The sequence below is a fragment of the Pseudorasbora parva genome, chromosome 3 (genome assembly GCF_024679245.1).
Source record: "Pseudorasbora parva isolate DD20220531a chromosome 3, ASM2467924v1, whole genome shotgun sequence".
NCBI lineage: Eukaryota > Metazoa > Chordata > Actinopteri > Cypriniformes > Gobionidae > Pseudorasbora > Pseudorasbora parva.
The window spans coordinates 23,531,168-23,549,368 of record NC_090174.1 but is presented as its reverse complement, the minus strand read 5'-3'; the positions used below and the strand labels follow the sequence as shown (position 1 = coordinate 23,549,368).

Sequence of the window (18,201 nt, the reverse complement as noted above, 5' to 3'; positions counted from 1 at the left end):
CCTTTCTATCGCCCATTTTTCCAGCAGAGAGTGTACTTCCTGCCCCATTACCCCCACCTGCTCGGGACCGACCACTGTCCAGACTATCCCCCCAAATTTCGGGGGGGGAACTCTGAACTGCAGTCTGTATCCCCGTTCTACAGTGCGCAGGGCCCACACAGAGATATTCGGAAGACATGACCATGCGCCGAGATATTCTGATAAGGGGACCAGCCTCTCGCGGCTGGTCTGGGGTATCAACCGAACCTCTGCCTCGACCCCCTGAAGCGGATAACCGGCAGGGACTAATCGAGGCATATTTTCGGTGTGTGAACGCAGTCGCTGCTCTGCCGCAGATTTTATATGTGCTGGCCAGAGCCGCGCGCGAACATGGGGAAACGACGTGGTCCGGAGCCCTTTTGACTGCGAGAGCACAACATCGATTTCCCGAGAGCCTCGGGGGGAGAACGACCTCGGTCGCTCCGCCCCGTGGGGGACAGCTCTCAGCGGTCCTGCCGCAGCTAGGACCGCTTGGAAGCCTTCTTGGCCTGAATAACCTCCCTCAGGTCGGTCTTCGGCTTTGAAGACTTCCCGCGAGAGCGTCGCTTCTTCTGCCAAGCTCCCTCAGGAGGGGCACGAGAAGCGACGCTCTGCTTCTGCACCTCACGGTGCGAGGAGCCCTCTGCTGGCCGAGACTGCCCACTCGAGGCAGCCTTGCTGGAGGAGCCCCAGCGGCGAGGGATGAACTGGCTGAGAGCGGCAGCCTGCTTTCTCACCTCCTGAAACCTCTCGACGACGGTGCTCACAGCGCCGCCGAAAAGGCCAGAAGGCGAAACCGGGGAATCAAGGAGAAAGTGTCTGTCTCTCTCCCTGATCCCCGACAGGTTCAGCCAGAGATGCCTCTCCGCGCACACCAAACCCGCCATGGAGCGGCCGATGTCACGGGCCGCCTGTTTGGTGACACGAAGAGACAAATCCGCTGCCTTCCTCAGCTCAGTCACATCCTCCGGAGAGGGACCCTCGCCCTCATCGAGCTCCTTCAGCAAGTCCGCTTGGTAGGCCTGCAGAACCGCAAGAGTGTGCAGGCACCCACCAGCGCGACCAGCCGCACTATATGCCCTCGCCACCAGCTTCGAAGTCTCTCGGCATGGTTTCGAGGGCAATGCCGGGGTCTTAAGTGAAGCTGCTGTCTCGGGAGAGAGGTGGCCCGCGAGCGCCTCTTCTACCCTCGGCAGCGCAACATATCCCTTCTCAGACGCCCCCAGCACGTTAGCGAAGTGAAGTGCAGGGGGCGTAGTCAGGCGTGCTGAGAAGGGCTTCTCCCACGCCCTGCACAGCTCACTGTGCAGGTCGGGGAAAAACGGCAGACCCCGGCGTGGAGGCTGGGCTCGACGCTTGAAGAAGCGCTCGTCCAGCTTGCTTGGCGGCTGAACGTGCACTTCCTCTTGTGGCCAATCTAAGCTCAGCTTGGCCACAGCGCGAGTCAAGACCTCCACGAGCTCCTCCATAGCCTGCGAGTGGGGTGGCGACTGCCCCACTGCGCCTGCTTCGGTGCTCATCGTCAGCGATCCCTCGGAATCGGACAGCATGAGCACCTGATCCTCCGCCTCGCGGGAAGAAGCCGCAGCGCGGGCTTCCACACGTGGCGGAAGATTCTCTGAATCGTCAGAGGAAGAGAGAGATGCCTCAACATTCCCTAATCCCGCTGACAGATCCAGCTGCGAGCCCCACGACCTGCGGCGCCGCTCTGCCTCGGCAACAGCGGGCCCAGAACCGCGAGGCTCGCGAGGCTGACCGGCCTCGTCAAAGACCGCCAGCCGCGAGCGCAGTACTCTCAGCGGCAGCTTATCACATTCGCAGCAAGCCGCTCCCTCGAGAGCGGCCTGGGCGTGCTGCACACCGAGACACTGCACACAGAGCTGGTGTGTGTCCGTGCCCGAAATAAAGCGCGGACAGGGAGGCACACACCGTCTGAACTGCTCGCTCGCCATTTCTAATGATATAATAAGCCCTACGGGACAAACAACACCAAATAGACAGACAGAACACAGAGCGCGACCGCTGAAAGCAGGAAGCTGCGTTTGCTTGTGCCGGCGTCCCTTTATACCTCCGGGTATGCCGTCACTCGTTACGTCATTACGCAACACCAATCAAGATTGGACTTTTTTGATATGAACTCAGCAGCGTCACGCCGAGGGCGTTCCCCGATGTGTCATCTACGATGACGCAGTGCGAGTTCCCTCGATAAAGGGAACTAATTTGAGAAAAACGGTCTTTACTCTAATTTAAATCTACCGATGCAAATAGATAAAGTGCTATAAAAGCTACAAAAAGCCACTAAACAAATACTAAAAAGCCCAAAATCTGACAATCGGTAGACGTTTTTGAGAAACTAGTTCAAGAACCAAATGAATGGTTTGAGAAATCGGGCCAACAGAATCTGTTTTGGTAAGCAATTAATAAAAACTGTAACAAAGATGAACAAATACAGTAACAAATATACTGCACATAGTTCATGTTAGTTAATACATTAATTAATGTTAACAAATTAAAACTTATTGTAAAGCATTACCAAAATGTATAAACCTATGAACTGGTCATTTTTGCCAGGATTATTTACAGACCTTTCCTTTAAAGGTCCCATTCTTCGCATGTTTTCGAAGCTTTGATTGTGTTTACAGTGTGCAATATAACATGAGTTCATGTTTCGCGTATAAAAAAAACACAGTATTTTTCACACAATTGACTTATCTGTACAGCGCTGTTTTCTCTGTCCTAAAACGGCCTGATGATTTCCTTGTTCTATGAAGTCCCTTCTTCAGAAACACGTAACGAGTTCTGATTGGGCCAGCGCTTCCCGTGTTGTGATTGGACAGCAGCTTAGTGCACTTTGCCCGGAAAGGTCCCGCCTCTTACCATAACGGGGATATGCAAGCGCTGAATACACGCTCTTCTCCACGTGGGAGAGCAACAAGACCACGCCCCCTATTTTGCGTGTTCTTGTGGACGGAGGGTTAGTCAACAAACGGTTCTAGTGACGTCATTACAGCAGGAAGTGCAGGGCTGTAGTCCAAAACGGCCGTTCACTGTGGGCTTTCAAATGGAACTTCTGTTAAATAAAATATCTCGCTTGGCATTGAACTTTGAGCTTTATAATTTTACAGGTATTATTTATGCTCTAACAGCAACATTTCACTCTAACAAAAGTTTGAAAGATGGAATCGCGAAGAACAGGATATTTAACTCTAAAATTCAATGCAATGTGTAATTCAAAATATGGGTAAACACCTGTGAAAAATCAATAGGCCTGTGAAAAATTACTTCATATTAACAGTACAGTTGGCCCTGTTTTTTTATGGACATCTGGACTGTGTATCCAAATTTCTGAGCTGCGATGTCCATTTCTTCTTAGACTATGGATGCTCATATTGACCATTTAACTGTTAACGATAGTAAGAATGTTGACCAATTAATACTATCAATTAAACGGTTAAACGTTTTTTTTTTTTTTTGGGGGGGGGGGGTACGCTTTTATTTGTTTGTTTGCTGCATGGTTAAAAAACAACAAAAAAAACTTTATTTGTTAAGCCACGGGGCGTGTCGACACATGCAACCAGAGTTGCCAACCAGGGCCGTAAAACCAGTACTGATTACCACACTGCAAAAAAATGCTTATCTTACTTAGTATTTTTGTCTTGTTTCCAGTCAAATTTTCTAAAAATTCTTACATTAAAAGGGTGGTTCTGTGTTTTTTTCTATGTTGTGTTTATGGGGCGCAGTATAATACTTCTTCTTTCTTTTCTTTAAACACCGTATTTTTCTTATATTTTATGTTTATTCCAAACCGTTGTCTCCACTGCAACATTACACACTAAAGTTAAAAAGTGAAATCGCATGCAACCACCTCTTTAAGAAACATTGACTAAACAAGTAAAAATGATTGTCTTGTTTTGGGAAAAATTACTCAAAATTAAGCATTTTTTTTAAATAAGAAAAAACGAGATAAAATACGATTTTTCTTAAAATCTTATTTTAAGATTATTTTGCTTACCCCACTGGCAGATTATTTTGCTAATTATATTATTTTGCTTGATTAATTTTTGTTTTGTCATCTTAAATTTGGTAATTATTTAAGTGAAAATATTTTGTGTAGGTCTACTTATTTTATGCTTTTTATTTAAATGTTTGTATTCTTTTTTGCTCTGATTAATAATCGATTGATGAGCATCGGTTGTCGGTCGGGAAAATTAATCGAAATGAGCATCCCTAGCTTAGACACAAAATCCTTACTTGTCACACAATTTCTGAAACCTGATGCTCAAACTCCAGAAATGCAGACCAAATCTGTAACCCCATATACTAATTCTCTGCCTTCAATTCAGTTTTCCATTTCATAAAACACTGCACACAATTCTCTATGTAACACAAAAATCTATCAGGAAGTATATTGATTTCTTTTTTCAAACACAACCAATCAAAATGCCACACTAATTCCTCAGTGCCTCACACTAACTCCGTTCCATCACTCATTGCTTTACTTGACATCAACCAATCATGGCTTTAGAATTGGCCTATAAATAGACCAAAAGACAAGTTATCGGTTTTGAACAATGGATGCAAACAATGCAGCAGAGTAAGGGGAGTTGGAGGCAGAGCAAAGAGTGAGGGAGATTTTTAATTAGAGGAGGAGTTCAAAAAGGAGGAAGAGGACAAGTCAGACAGGAGAGAGGAGGAAAAAGACAAGGTACAAGAAAAGTGGTCTCTGATGAGATTAGAGCTACTGTCATTGATCATGTGATCAAACGTGGTTTAACAATGAAAGGCTGGACAGAGAGTCCAGCTTAATTTGAGTTGATTTACAGTGGCGGGTATAACTCAAATCTTTACAACTGAGGCAGGTATGTATCAATCTACTGTAATGTACACATTCTGATGTACACATAATAGCTATATCAGCATAACATACGGTATACTATAATACATAATTTTAGCACCTATGCATCCATTTACTGTAGTGCACTGCATACTTGGTCATAGTCTGATGGGTTATCAGTAGCCTACAGCTGACTGTAAGAAGACCTTCTGACTATATTGTATAAAATACCGTAGTATAAATTATGTTACAGTTTATGGCACACACTCACACTGTTCTTGACTCTTCTAGAGAGTGGAGAGATTTTATGGTGGCCGAGGTCACTTGTGAATTTGGTTTGGACCAATAATGCTATAAGGATTCTGTGAAATACGCAATCATATCCTTGAAGGTAGGGTAGAATGATCTAAAACACTTTTGTCCAAATTTGTTTAAACATTCTTTATTTGTCAATAAATAATTAAAATGTAAGTACTCTGAAAAAAGAGAGTATAAAAATCGAGTGACTTTTTAATCTGCAAAAAAAACGCTCATTATTTTCGGTCGGGACGAAACAAGTGATTGGCTTGGGTGACACATGCGCGCACCCGGAGATAATGGCAGAGAAAGAGCATTCAAAATTCACAGTGCCGGGTTTTGCAGTCAGCAAAGGCAAACAATGCAAAAAAGGAAGACAGTACAAGTAAAGGCAATGCACAAAGTCTTTGGATAAACAAAGAAATCAAACGCGATTAAATATCGGCGTGGCTTTCCAACGATAGCGAGAACTGAAGGACCTAAAGGGGCTAAAAAATGACTCATGTTTTCATGAAGCATGTATCACTAGCACATGTAGCTGCCTAATATAGCTAACATAACATTACTTAGCATAAAGTTACAATGTTATACACTTAGCCATTAGTAGAGATGATAAATACTCAATATGCTTAGTTCAAGTTGAACGTGTTGAAATTTCGCAAAATTTAACTTAAAATAGATAACAAAATGCATGTGTAAAAGCTAGTACACCACATCCAGGAACTTTGTTTACAACTAAGTTAGCTTTATCTACTCCCAGCTGGCATTTTAACATTGAGCCACTGTTGAATCAACGTCAGGTGCCAGTGTTGGATAACCGTTGAATTTTGTTTAGATTTTGCAAATCTAATCAACGTTGAAATGGCAACGTCTTTCCAATGTCATGTTTCTCAACATAGGTGAATTTGCCAACATTGAAACAATATTGATTTTAGTTTAGATTTTGCAAATCTAATCAACGTTGAAATGGCAACGTCATTCCGACGTCATGTTTCTCAACATAGGTGAATTTGCCAACATTGAAACAATATTGATTTTAGTTTAGATTTTGCAAATCTAATCAACGTTGAAATGGCAACGTCTTTCCAATGTCATGTTTCTCAACATAGGTGAATTTGCCAACATTGAAACAATATTGATTTTAGTTTAGATTTTGCAAATCTAATCAACGTTGAAATGGCAACGTCTTTCCAATGTCATGTTTCTCAACATAGGTGAATTTGCCAACATTGATTTAAGTTTAGATTTTGCATATCCAATCAACGTTGAAATTTCAACGTCACTATAAAGTCCTGCTTTTCAACATAGTTTTTGTTAAACTGTTTTCACTGAAGTATTGATGTGTTCAACAGCAACACCAAACACCTTGAAATGGATACATAAACACTAAGTTTGCAAACACGCACAGTCAGCTTGGAAGAAGCCAATTGGTCAAAGGAAGACCAGGAAGAAGATTAATAAAGACATTTCACTGACGTAGGAAACATGCTTTATTACATAGCTGCAATTGTGCCAACCTTTTACACCAATTGTACACATGTCAAACTTTTACTTTACCCAAAAATTCTGTCATTAAAGGGTTAGTTCACCCAAAAGTGAAATTGAGGTCATTAATGACTCACCCCAATGTCATTCCAGACCCGTAAGACCTCCATTCCTCTTCAGAACACAGTTTAAGATATTTTATATTTTAGTCCCAGAGCATTGTGGCGATCCGAATCATTGATTCATGGCTGTTTGAATCTTTATTTGAGGTTTGAAAACAAACGCAGAAGAGAAAACAATGCTGAATAAAATCGTACTTTTTTTTATTTTTGGACCAAAATCTATTTTCGACTCTTCAAGAGATTCTAATTAACTAACTGATGTCACATATGGACTACTTTGATGATGTTTTTATTCCCTTTCTAGACATGGACAGTAAAGTGTGCATACTGCATTATGCTCTGGGACTAAAATATAAAATATCTTAAACTGTGTGTGAAGATGAACGGAGGTCTTACGGGTGTGGAACAACATTAGGGGGAGGAGTTAATGACATCAATTTCATTTTTGGGTGAACTAACCCTTTAAATGACTCGCCTTGTCGCTCCACACCCGTAAGACCTTCGTTCATCTTCGGAACACAGTTTAAGGTATTTTATATTTAGTCCAAGAGCTTTCTGTCCCTTCATTGAAAATGTATGTACGGTATACTGTCACTTTTTATGTTGTTGTTTTTTTTGGACCAAAATGTATTTTCATTGCTTTCATTGCAAAAATTCTATCCAACCCACTGATGTCACATATGGACTACTTTGATGATGTTATTATCTTTCTGGTCCTTCTGGACATGGACAGTATACCGTACATACATTTTCAATGGAGGGACAGAAAGTTCGGAGTAAATATAAAATATCTTAAACTGTGTTCTGAAGATGAATGGAGGTCTTACGGGTCTGGAACGACATTAGGGTGAGGAGTAAATGACAGAATTTTCATTTTTGGGTGAACTAGCTTTTTTTAACCTTAAAAAAAAACGGCCCAAACATTGGGCAACATTAAACACAGCTGGTTAAGTCTTCCTTTCTTGTTACTTCTTTCTGCTACCGCCACCAGTCCTCTCAGGTGCATATTTCAAGTCTTTGGCCATGTATTCGTCTACTTTCATTGGCTTTAAGCTCAAGACCACATCTGATGAGAAAAACAAAAAAAAACAGATCAGTATTAGCAAACACTACTCTCTCAAATTAAAATATTTAGCAAATATCAACTTTTGTGGCATTGCCAAATGATCAAAGTATATCAATTAGTATTGATCAACATGCAAGGTCATTGATAATCATGTGCTTGAGCGAGCAACAAAAGGCAGTTGGTAGTAACCCTTGCTGCAGGTAGAGAAGTTAGTCTAGAGCCCAGAATGGAGTATTTTATATATTTTTTTATATATATATATATATATATATATATATATATATATATATATATATATATATATATATATATATATATATAAAAGTTTGGACACATTACTATGTGTAATGTTTTTGAAAGAAGTTTCTTCTGCTCATCAAGCCTGCATTTATTTGATCAAAAATACAGTAAAAAAAAAAAAGTAATATTGTGATCTTATTACAATTTAAATATTTGGTTTTCAATTTATTATATGTTAAATTACAATTTATTTCTGTGAAAAGCTGAATTTTCAGTATCATTCCTTCACCGTCACATGATCCTTCAGCAATCATTCTAATATTCTGATTTATTATGAGTGTTGGAAACAGTTCTGCTGCTTAATATATTTGATGAATAAAAGGTTTAAAAGAACTGCATTTATTCAAAATAAAAACATTTTCAAATAATATAAATCTCCTTTACTATCAATTTAACACAGTGTTTCTCAAACTTTTTCAGCCAAAGGACCACTTTATCTTCCAATTTTTTTCTGAGGACCACCTACAAAATCCCACTCTAACACGCCCCCCAAAACCAACAAAATAGGAAGGATAAGCTAAATTTAAGTTTAATATGCAACTGTTTCAAGTCAAAAACGAATCATTCAAACATGCAATGATTTGATCAGAAATTATTATATACATTTTATATATAAAAAGTCTTCCACATAAACCTGTATTTAAATTTTACAAAAATGTAACAAAAAAATAAGTTAAGGGTTAGTTACTTTCAGATTCAAATAGATGGTTGGGTTAGGTATGGGGACAACTTAACGTTAAAGGAGACTTTCAGGTCGTTTTTCCAAATCTCTGGAAAAAAGAAGAAAGAAGAATGTGACGTGCTAAAGATGTATAGATATTCTTATGCCTCTCCCTGATTGGGTAACGGTAGTACAAGACAAAAACATTCAAACTAATCTAAAATGTATAACGTTAGCTTCATGGAGCGTACACACATACACGCCGGTGGAACGACGGACTAACGGCAGTTCGCGGTTAAACTAGTCTGCCCGTAACGTTACACTTAACGGCGGTTCGCGGTTAAACTAGTCTGCCCATACGTCTACACACACACAGATAAGAACGGCGTTTGACGGTTAGCTAGCACTAACTCCGGTTCGTGGTTAAACTACGTTAGTCTGCCCATATAAACACATTATTTATTAACACAATACGTATATGGACCAGAGTCAGGCACACTCAACATTTATTTAGGAATTTTCTAGTTATAAAATGTGACTTCAAAAACTTTGCTTACCGTCTGAGCTGTTATGCCCAAATTCAGTCGAATCGGTCCAGGTCAGAACCTGCGAGGCTGACGATGACGACACAGACCCACTTCGCGCACGCGCAAGCAGGTGTTGTGTGGAAGTCGCTGTCCTCCAATCAAGCCATACATCTTGTATTCGTGTGTGTGTGTGTGTGTGTGTGTGTGTGTCCGTCCATATGTGTGTCTATATATATATATATATATATATATATATATATATATATATATATATATATATATATATATATATATATATACATATATGTGTGTGTGTGTGTGTGTGTGTATGTTTGTGTGTTATTTTTTTTATTTTAAGCGGTCTGTTAATTTTTTTCCAGAACTGTGTAGGATATATATATATATATAAAAATTGGAAAAAACCAACTGCTCTGGAAAAAAATTAACAGACCGCTTAAAATTAAAAAAATAACACACAAACATAGCTTAATTTTTCTTCTAGCTCTGGAAGAAAAATTAAGAGACCACTTAATATAAAAATTAACTTAATATATACAACTTAATATATAAAAATTAAAATGCACCAGAATGCAGGAAATCACATCTACAAAATGTAAAATTGTATGGGGGAAATGTATATCCCCAGACCCCCACACAAACAGCCCCACATATAATATTTTCACCAGCCGCCACTGCATATATTGTTCTTGTATGGAATGACTTACCAAAATGATCAATCGGACTTGCTGTCAAAGTAATCCATAAGATGTAGAAAGTGCTCAACAAACGTTTAATTCAGAGTTGATATTTCAACGTTGTATCATTATTCATGTATCAACTCTTTTTCAACAGTTAATTGATCAGCATTGTTTGGACGTTGTTCCAACGTTATTTTTCTACTGATATATTTCAACAAAATTTTTAAAAGTCATGGTTGTAAAAATAATGTTGATTTGACGTACAACTCAAAACTTGTTGATATTTCTATGTTGAATTCTTATTGAGTTAACAACACCAATTCAACTATTTGGTGTTCAACGTTGTTTTGAAGTTGAAACAATGTTTTTTCATAAACTGACATTATTTCAACTACATTTAAACGTTTAATGTCAGTCGAATGCCAGCTGGGCTACTAATCAACAATGCTTTCATCATGGAAACTCTTACATGCAAAACACAGTATATGTTATGAATCTTACACAAAATTCATCTTCATCACAGTATAACTGATGTTATAGGAAAAACATGTATCAATGCTATTTGTTTTCTTTGCCTTATAAATATAACTAGACATCTTATTGGTTTATATTCATACTGATAAAGTTCGATTTTTTTATTACATGTGATTCTGACATGATGTCACTACATGCACACTGCTCGTCTGAGGTCAATAATGTGTCTTCCAGTTGAGCGGCCGGTGAGGCGCGTTCATTTGTTTTGGAGGCGTGGCTTTGAAAAGAGCCCAGAAGGTAGAAGGTGGAGTGAAGGGAAATTATGAACTGTCTTTAAAACAGTCAAGTTATTTTACTTGTGTTGATATATATAAAGAAAGTTTAAACAAATTTGGAAAAAAAGATTTTTAACTTATTCTTACCTACCCTACCTTTAATGATGCCACAATTTTTGCTTACATAAATGCTGTGAGCCCCTCAACAATACATTGTGTCCTCTAGAAAAATCAACTGAGAATGAAACGACTGTCAAGGGTCCCGTTTGAAAGGACATGTGACTTTGACATGACCTTGTGGGTGTATATAACACTTTCTCCAAAATATCATACATGCACCTACCAAGTCAGGTTATTGGGTTGTGCATACTGATTTACATATTATATTGTCTTTTACAGAGAATTTTGGAGATGGATGCCCATGCCATCATGCATGAATACATTTGTGTGGATGAGGTGGGCTTCAATCTCAGCAAAACCAGAAGAAGGGGGAGAAATGTCATTGGACAATGTGTGCTCCAATTACACAGAATGGCATCCGGCACCATCATACCACATTTGGCCCCTATGACAATGATCACATCATACCTTCTGTATGCTGTTCGTGATATGCTAGTTCAAGGTCTGCAGAATGAAGGCCAGGCAAGATTTGTCATCATCTGGAATAATGTAAGCTTTCATTGAGCCCATCAGGTCCAAAATTGGTGTGTTACTCATCCCCATTTTTCTGTTGTCTACCTGTCTCCATATTCAGCAATTCTAAACCATATTAGGAATTCTTTGTTATGTGGATCCATGGATTAATGCATCAAACAAGGAGGTTTGTTCCACGGTGTCTAACAAGAGAGAAGAGAAGTATTGTGGCCAGACCCAGACTGAAGGAGAGATATACACACACACACACACACACACACACACACACACACACACACACACACACACAAACAAACATACCATTAATTTGGAATAATCACCTTTTTCAAAATGATGTTTGGTATGTCTTTCCAACAACACATGATTGATGTATTTCTTTTCTTGGGTACTGTGTAATGCTAATATTCACAACCACAAATGCTTACAGTAAAAAATATATATAATTTGTTTTCAATCTTGCTTTTGTGTTTACCGTGAACATCTCTCTGTCAATTACTCCCAATCTTGTACAGAAATGTACATAGAAGCTCATGAAAGAAGAGCTTTAGATTTTGAATAACTGTGTGTATATGATCTATCCAAAAATATAATATTATGGCAAAGAGGTTTGCAACATAAGACAAATGTTTGCTTTTGAGGTGTGTTTGTGATCCTTTTAATGCAGTGCTTCGTTTTGCAAGAGATGGGCCCTAGTAGAACTTCTAATACTACTAGAGTATACTTAGGGGTGGAAGGTATACCAATCAACAAGAATAACTGGTAGACAGGCTTCTTGTTCTTTTTGCTGCGTAATTGGTCTTAATTGGTTAAATACGCATCAAAATGCCCATCTTTGCAAGCATCCTCATAAACAGTTATTTATGTCTTAAGTGAACATAAACATAAAGTGAACATAAAGTGAAAAGGGCTTTTTACATTATTGTAAATTAAACAAATTTGTTCATTTACATTTTTTAGTAATTAGTCATTTATTTGTAATAAAATATTTTATTAATATAAAAAGTGTTATTTATATGCTGAATTATGTTATGTTTGTTTTTTCAAACACACGCAGATTGTGACTACATATTATAACCGTTGCAGTGTGCAATAAAATAAATAAAAAGTCTCAGTGTTGTGTAAGGTAGGCAGGTTTGTTGTGTTAATTTGTATTTCCTGTCGCTGTGCAGGCTCTTTTATTGTATATGGCAGTGTAAACAGCTCAATATCTCCTTTATTTAAAGGCTTAATTTATATCCCATAGACCGCAACGGCTGTGTTTACGTATAGCAGTTGGCAAATCTGGCATTCATATAAAACAGGGGAACTAAACAGCTCATGATAACAGCTCAGCCAACTTTACTCCAACAGAGCAGACCTGAATCTAACTTTTTCTACCTTATTTTAAAACAAACAGCAGACTTAAATTAGTTGAAACAGTTACCAATGGGATAATTCAGCACGATCATATATATTTATTATCAACATGATTTAGCCGATCCGCGCAGGTAATAATGAGGAATCTATATCTATCTATGCTGCCAGTGAGCAGCAGGGTTTTTGTGCATGTTGTCTAAGCATGTTTTTTTAACTCTCATAGAGTTGTTACCTATTCAGATGCATTATGACTGGCAGACTGCAACGGTTAAAAATTGAAATAAAAAATCTTCATTTGTGTGAAGAAACAAACACACCTACATCTTGGATGCACTGGGGGTAAGCAGATAAACATCATGGGCCTCATTCATGAAACTTTCGTAAATACATGAGCAAATTGTGAGTAATTTGCGCGTAAAATGGACCTTTATGAAAACTCTCCTCTACATTCACAAACGCTTCGTATACCACTGATTCATAAGTTAAACGTGTGTATATTAATGAATTCCAAACATATAGGATGCGCGTGCCCGCTCATTCATAATTAGCATAAACCCCGCCCATGAGAACGGCTTTGCGAACGATTTACACACAAATTCGTTTTGCTCGTGTTTCATGAATGAGGCCCATTATTTTCATTTTTGTTTGAACTATTCCTTTAAGGCAAGGATCCGATATGCTGATGTTGATACGCATGTGTTGTCTTTTGACCATTTACGTTCTAACCCTGCTTTTACATTCTATTAGAAATGTCCTTCTTCCTTATTCTGAAATCCTGATTACAAGCTCGTCACATTCGAATAATTTGTGTTGGAAAGAACAGAAATCACGGAGGACACAAGGTTAATTCTTGCCTATTTATTGCAAAAATCTTATTAAAGACAAAATTATATTTAGCATCCCATTCATAGACACCACAGCAGCAATTGTTCTCCTCAACCTTGTTTAAAGTTTAACACAGGAACTTGGACATCAATTATTCCAGAGCAGGGGGTCCCCAGACTCGGTCCTGGAGGGCCGCTGTGCTGTCCTGCATAGTTTAGCTCCAACCCCAATCAAACACAGCTGAACCAGCTATTCGATGTCTTACTAGGTCCTATAAAGGCATTGATTCGCTTTTTCAGGTGTGTTTGATTGGCTAAACTCTGCAGGACAGCGGCCCTCTAGGACCGAGTTTGAGGACCCCTGTTCCAGAGCTTTCCAGTGGTAAATACGAGGGCGTTCATGTCCAATGTTTAAGTAGGAAACTTGTTGCGATAATTCAGATAGCATGTGAAAATTACACATAATTTTGTGTGTAGTGTAGTACTGTTGTACAAAAAGATGCTGTAAAGCCTACATAAAGTATTAAATGAAAATGTCCTCTAAAACATCTGTGTATTTGACAAATATTGCATTTAATTCACTTCATCATTGGTAAAGTATGAAAAATCAGCACGTGTCACTACAGGAAGCCGAAAGTGTTTTCGACTTCACATCTTTGTTTGCAGCTCCTCCCCGCCAGCACGCTGCTACTCTCGGATACACCCAGACACAGCCATTGTCGAACACAGCTGTAATCTTATCGCTAAACATAACTCCGCCCATTAGGTCCACAGAGGTTGAGCTGGTTAAGTCAAGCTCCACCCATTAAGTCCTGAAAGGGGGAGCTGGACACATTTGGCTTTTATTTGCATTTGTTTAAAACCAAAAAAAAAAAAAAAATCTAACTCAACATCCCAGAAATACAATAGGACTTGACTTGACAGTGAATTGCTCACAAGAGAGATAAACTTGCTTTTGTGCCAGCATCATGTTTTTGTCTTATCTATAACCCCATTTCATCACAAACATACAAAGTCAAAAAAAAAAACCCTGAGTCATATAAACTTGGGCGATCTCATTTGTTCAGAGCATAAGAATATTACACTGGCATTCTGCTCCGGGTAGAGAAAAACTACATCGGTAAGCCAAGCGACCTTTGAGCAAATGTATTTATGATGTTACACGTCAGATCATTTCCTATATACCCCTGGGGGCAGGGTGTTGATAGAAAACTGTGATAGTATGGAGGACTAACCAAGCGGCTCTAGTAACAGAAAGCACTGTGGTTTACCATTGTTCTGTCAGGAAATATGACTCAATTTCTCGCTTGAAAAAAAAAACTGACTAGCTGAGAGAGTGTTACTCAAAGTGCTTTGAAACTTGTGTGTACTGCACTACTAAAGCTATCTCAGCAATTTACCACTAATCTACAATCGCCCAATCGCCACAACACAACGGAATCGCCCCAACACAACGGAATCGCCCCAACACAACGGAATCGCCCCAACACAACGGAATCGCCCCAACACAACGGAATCACCACAACACAACGGAATCGCCACAACACAACGGAATCGCCCCAACACAACGGAATCGCCACAACACAACGGAATCGCCCCAACACAACGGAATCGCCACAACACAACGGAATCGCCACAACACAACGGAATCGCCCCAACACAACGGAATCGCCACAACACAACGGAATCGCCCCAACACAACGGAATCGCCACAACACAACCGAATCGCCCCAACACAACCGAATCGCCCCAACACAACCGAATCGCCACAACACAACGGAATCGCCACAACACAACCGAATCGCCACAACACAACGGAATCGCCCCAACACAACCGAATCGCCACAACACAACCGAATCGCCCCAACACAACTGAATCGCCACAACACAACGGAATCGCCACAACACAACGGAATCGCCACAACACAACGGAATCGCCCCAACACAACGGAATCGCCTCAACACAACGGAATCGCCACAACACAACGAATCGCCACAACACAACGGAATCGCCACAACACAACGGAATCGCCCCAAAACAACGGAATCGCCACAACACAACGGAATCGCCACAACACAACGGAATCGCCCCAACACAACAGAATCGCCACAACACAACCGAATCGCCCCAACACAACCGAATCGCCACAACACAACCGAATCGCCACAACACAACGGAATCGCCACAACACAACGGAATCGCCCCAACACAACCGAATCGCCACAACACAACGGAATCGCCACAACACAACGGAATCGCCCCAACACAACGGAATCGCCACAACACAACGGAATCGCCCCAACACAACGGAATCGCCCCAACACAACCGAATCGCCCCAACACAACGGAATCGCCACAACACAACGGAATCGCCACAACACAACCGAATCGCCCCAACACAACGGAATCGCCCCAACACAACGGAATCGCCACAACACAACGGAATCGTCACAACACAACTGAATCGCCACAACACAACGGAATCGCCCCAACACAACGGAATCGCCCCAACACAACGGAATCGCCACAACACAACGGAATCGCCCCAACACAACGGAATCGCCCCAACACAACCGAATCGCCCCAACACAACCGAATCGCCCCAACACAACCGAATCGCCACAGCACAACGGAATCGCCACAACACAACCGAATCGCCCCAACACAACGGAATCGCCACAACACAACGGAATCGCCACAGCACAACGGACTCGCCACAACACAACGGAATCGCCACAACACAACGGAATCGCCCCAACACAACGGAATCGCCACAACACAACGGAATCGCCACAACACAACCGAATCGCCCCAACACAATCGAATCGCCCCAACACAACGGAATCGCCCCAACACAACGGAATCGCCACAACACAACGGAATCGCCACAACACAACGGAATCGCCACAACGGAATCGCCACAACACAACGGAATCGCCCCAACACAACCTAATCGCCACAACACAACGGAATCGCCACAACACAACGGAATCGCCCTAACACAACGGAATCGCCACAACACAACGGAATCGCCACAACACAACGAATCGCCACAACACAACGGATTGGCCACAACACAAGGGAATCGCCACAACACAACTGAATCGCCACAACACAACGGAATTGCCACAACACAACCGAATCGCCCCAACACAACCGAATCGCCCCAACACAACGGAATCGCCCCAACACAACGGAATCGCCACAACACAACGGAATCGCCCCAACACAACCGAATCGCCACAACACAACGGAATCGCCCCAACACAACGGAATCGCAACAACACAACGGAATCGCCACAACACAACCGAATCGCCCCAACACAACGGAATCGCCACAACACAACGGAATCGCCCCAACACAACGGAATCGCCACAACACAACGGAATCGCCCCAACACAACGGAATCGCCACAACACAACGGAATCGCCACAACACAACGGAATCACCACAACGGAATCGCCACAACACAACGGAATCGCCCCAACACAACCAAATCGCCACAACACAACGGAATCGCCACAACACAACGGAATCGCCCTAACACAACGGAATCGCCACAACACAACGGAATCGCCACAACACAACGAATCGCCACAACACAACGGATTGGCCACAACACAAGGGAATCGCCACAACACAACTGAATCGCCACAACACAACGGAATTGCCACAACACAACCGAATCGCCCCAACACAACGGAATCGCCCCAACACAACGGAATCGCCCCAACACAACGGAATCGGCCCAACACAACGGAATCGGCCCAACACAACGGAATCGCCCCAACACAACCGAATCGCCACAACACAACGGAATCGCCCCAACACAACGGAATCGCAACAACACAACGGAATCGCCACAACACAACCGAATCGCCCCAACACAACGGAATCGCCACAACACAACGGAATCGCCACAACACAACCGAATCGCCCCAACACAACCGAATCGCCCCAATACAACTGAATCGCCACAACACAACGGAATCGCCACAACACAACCGAATCGCCACAACACAACCGAATCGCCCCAACACAACGGAATCGCCACAACACAACCGAATCGCCCCAACAGAACCGAATCGCCACAACACAACGGAATCGCCACAACACAACGGAATCGCCACAACACAACGGAATCGCCACAACACAACGGAATCGCCACAACACAACGGAATCGCCCCAACACAACGGAATCGCCCCAACACAACGGAATCGCCACAACACAACGAATCGCCACAACACAACGGAATCGCCACAACACAACGGAATCGCCCCAAAACAACGGAATCGCCACAACACAACGGAATCGCCACAACACAACGGAATCGCCCCAACACAACGGAATCGCCCCAACACAACCGAATCGCCACAACACAACCGAATCGCCACAACACAACCGAATCGCCACAACACAACGGAATCGCCACAACACAACGGAATCGCCCCAACACAACGGAATCGCCCCAACACAACGGAATCGCCACAACACAACGGAATCGCCCCAACACAACGGAATCGCCACAACACAACGGAATCGCCCCAACACAACGGAATCGCCACAACACAACCGAATCGCCCCAACACAACGGAATCGCCACAACA

General features: G+C 41.8%; 1 protein-coding gene and 1 long non-coding RNA gene across 5 annotated transcripts in view; both read right to left on the bottom strand.

Moving 5' to 3' along the window:
• Positions 1–18,201, bottom strand: part of mctp1a (multiple C2 domains, transmembrane 1a) — a 259,323-nt gene that overhangs the window by 225,243 nt on the left and 15,879 nt on the right. The gene's annotated exons all lie outside the window — the stretch shown is intronic.
• On the bottom strand, positions 6,627–9,438 carry LOC137070775 (uncharacterized). The gene is made up of 3 exons (XR_010904326.1): positions 9,341–9,438; positions 8,811–8,892; positions 6,627–7,822 (listed from the first exon to the last, which is right to left on the bottom strand). It is a non-coding gene; the product is annotated as an uncharacterized lncRNA (long non-coding RNA).